Raw genomic sequence first — 3,141 nt, forward strand, 5'->3', positions numbered from 1 at the left:
TATATTGATCATAATTATGTTCTCTAATGACTAAAGTATTTTGATCATAATTATGTTCTCTTATGACTAAAGTATTTTGATCATAATTATGTTCTCTAATAACTAAAGTATTTTGATTATATAATGTTCTCTCATGCCTAAAGTATTTTGATCATATTATGATCTCTCATGCCTAAAGTATTTTGATCATAATTATTTCTCTCATGACTAAAGTATTTGTATTATATTATGATCTCTCATGCATAAAGTATTTTTATCATATTATGATCTCTCATGCCTAAAGTATTTTGATCATAATTATGTTCTCTCATGCCTAAAGTATTTTGATTATACAAATTATGTTCATTTTCTTTAAACTTTACTCTAAGGTATGTAAGACTTCAATGAGAGTATTCCTTCCTATAATATCTCCTAAAACGTTGTATGTGGTATTTTAATTCTCGATGAAAATGATACTCTCTCTGTATTTTGGACATAACTTTTCATATAATAGTCCAAATAAGGTGATTCAAATTTCTGAGTAACCTTAGCTTCATTATCTACAACTTTTATGAGACCATATCTTACGATTCAGAGGGTAAGTAGGTCAAATAAATTAATCTTTGCAAGATATGGTGCTATGATGAAATAGGGTGTTTGTAGAAGAAATTCATATCTCACGGTAGGATGCTCCAAATTAGTTGATTCTTAAACCAAATAAAATTAGACTTCTAGATCTACAATTCTTATGGATATCAAATCCTAATAAGAAATTTATCTTGTTCAAACGCAGCTTCGAAAACGGATATTCCGTTAAAAGAGATTTCATCTCACCTACCATAGAAAGATCTAGAACCATTTGACATCATCCATGATATTAAAATTCTCCATTGAATTTTCAAGATCATCCTTTATGATTATATTTATTTATTGTTAGGTCCCTCCTCCACACCTATAAATACCCACCTTATTTCTTTATTTTATTTATCAAGCTTTCTTAAGTAACTCTTCTCTCTATATACTTCTTTACTCATTATCAAATATAGTTTTAGTTTTAGTAGTATAAAAATACTATTCCAGTGATTCTTATACTCCGGGTAGTACACAAAATGCTCCGGCGAGAAGAAAAAGCTAGGGGTCCAAGAGTGTTCCAATTCGGAGTAAAGCTTTCTATTTAAGGTATGTAAGACTTTCATAGCATTGGATTGAGTTCGTCCATACGCCCAATATTTAAATTATTTATAATTGAGTTATAGTTGAGTTTTATCCAAATCTTGAATTCTAAATGAATTAATTCTTCTTCTATTGAGTTAGATATATTTATGCATTAATATTATTATTATTGTTATCTCTCATATTATTTGAATTATTATTTATGGCTACTTTCCCATGAATCCTAGTTGATTTAATGTTCATGAATATTTTTACACATATTTTGAGTAAAGATGTTGGCTTTTTAATATTTTCATTGATAAAAAGAGTGATATGAATTAATACTATATATGTATTTTATTGAGTTTTGAAAGAGCAAAATAGTTGAGTTTAAAAGAATTTGAGTAAATGATGTTTTGAGCAAGATGTTTTGATGAGATGTAAATGATGTTTTTTTTTTGAAGTATAATGATTGATGAAGAGGTAATGAGATGAGTTTGATGATTTAAATTAAAGTCCAATGAGACTAGATAATGAGATTAATATGAGCACATATTTTGGGAGTAGTATTGAGCACCGAGTTGGGTAAGAGTTTAATTGACTCAAACCCCAGAACTACGTAGTCAGCGTAGGATGGAGGCTATGCCTCTTAAGTCCCAAAAAGAGGACTTTGATGAGTGGATCCAAGATAGTGTTGTCCTTTACCCTGGCAAGGTATTGGATGGATGTGGCAATGACATCGCTTTATTGTATCATTGCTAGCTCATAAGTGATGGTTGTCGGTTAGAGAAACTCTCAATTGAGTAAGCATTTCTTATTATTATTTTAAATTTGCATTACATATTAATGTTGAGATGATGTTCAGTTTTGAGCTGAGTTTTCCTAAGAGGAATTTCTTGATATATGTCCTTACCTTCCTGCCATTTTACATACTCGTACATTCCACGTACTGATGTCATTCGACTTGCATTATTTTATGATGCAGATATAGGTGTTAGAGATCCTGAACAGGTGCATCGTTGAAGATCATTATTTTTCAGCTATTTGGTGAGTCCTTCTTGTATTCAGATGAACTCTCTATCCTTTTATTATTTTTGAGTATTATGTTTCTTTTAAGGTAGCCATGGGCATATCATTGGCGCCATCTAAGAGTATTAGAGGCTTCATAGACAGAGTTTGATGATGTAATCAGAGTAGTTCTCCTTAGAAACTACTTCTTCTAAGAATTATCTATTTTTCCTTTGATGTTGATGATGACAAGCCCACAATAGTATTCTTAAGTCTTCCGCTGATGAACAAATGAGTAATGACACCAAGTGGTTCTCTCAGAAGCCAGAGATGGTTTCTAAGTGTCGGCCACGCCTAGGGTATCCTCTCGGGGCGTGACAAGTTTTGACACATATATTGGATAGGGTGTCACATTCTAACACATATATTAGATTGGGTGTCACGTTCCGACACATATATAAGATAGGGTATCACATTTTGGTACATACTAACTATTGGATTGGTTGTCACGCTGATACACTAATATTTTGGATACGAATTCTATGAGAGAACCATTATGTGGCTATCATCTATGAATTGATATTGATTACATGTGAGAAGATAGAGAAACCGACCCAATTATATTGAGCATGCCCATCCTGTGTAATAATCAGTACGAAAGGACCGAAGGTCCAAGTATTACCATGTTGATTATTATATTTGAGATTTGCACTGTGAAAATATATATTTCTCTTGAACTGGTAAATTGATAATATGTTCTTATATATGCCTGTTCGGATTATGTTATAGCTGCTAGATGTGTATGTATCATAGATTTGAAGTCATGAATAAATAAGTGGAGAGTCATTGATGTGTTGTTTAGTGGGATTAGTGACTTAGATTCATATATTGATGATGTCCTATTGGTACATGTGTTAAATGGGAGAATTGGAAAGAATTTAGAGATTCTGTCTTTGGGCAGGCCGCCTGGCGGGAGGAATTCTATTGTGGCGAGGACGCCAG

This window comes from Solanum dulcamara, chromosome 5 (genome assembly GCF_947179165.1).
Source record: "Solanum dulcamara chromosome 5, daSolDulc1.2, whole genome shotgun sequence".
In the NCBI taxonomy this organism is placed as follows: Eukaryota; Viridiplantae; Streptophyta; class Magnoliopsida; order Solanales; family Solanaceae; genus Solanum; species Solanum dulcamara.